Source organism: Condylura cristata, unplaced genomic scaffold (assembly GCF_000260355.1).
Source record: "Condylura cristata isolate star-nosed mole 26May11 unplaced genomic scaffold, ConCri1.0 scaffold00021, whole genome shotgun sequence".
Taxonomy (NCBI): Eukaryota; Metazoa; Chordata; class Mammalia; order Eulipotyphla; family Talpidae; genus Condylura; species Condylura cristata.
In genome coordinates, this window is record NW_004567122.1 from 30513221 (window position 1) to 30514035 (window position 815).

The following is an 815-nucleotide window of genomic DNA, read 5'->3' on the forward strand; positions in this document are numbered from 1 at the left end:
AATATGTCCACAAGCTCTCACCACATTCTGCCCTGCTCTGTCCCCTTAACTGCTACCTCATGTTTTATGACTATTAGACAAGCTGTGTCCTGGCTAAGGCCACCCTACCACTTAGGCACTAGTGTCACCTTTTAATTTATGATACTTTTGGCCTCTTTTGTATTATCAATTTTTCTCCTTTCTACAGATCTTTCCCATCAGCAGACAACACATTTTTACTCCTCACATCTGAAAATAACCATTTATTACATGTTAATTTTTCCTTCTCTTATTCTTTACCCCAAAAAATTCCTTGAAACAATACAGTATTTCTGTATTAGCTGAAATATATTAGTAAACATTGATTATCGCATTAAATAACTTTTAAAATTGAAGGATAAATGTTGGCATATAACCATAACAATGAATAACCAATTTTTTTTTTTTTAGAAAAGATTTATTTATTTATGCATACAAGAACTGGGGTGTAGGCCAGAGATGCAGTGGTGGTAGTAGGGAGTTGAGAGGCTTCACCAAAGACAGTGGGGAGCAGAACAGGCAGATTTACAAGGTAGAGGGGAACAGCAAGCAAGAAAGGCGAGGTCAGAGCCTGCCAGGATCAAACTGGTGCTACAGCGCCTTGAGATAGCTTGATAGCACTGTCTTCAGCACCTGTGTCGCCAGGAGGCCGCTCATGACTACAACTTTTAAATGGTCCTTAATCCCACTTGATAATCATACTGTATTTTCCTAAGCTGTTTACCTTCTCATCCTTATCCATTTGCCATAACTACTTTATATTCTCTCATCTTTTTCCAGCCTTCAACACATCTCTA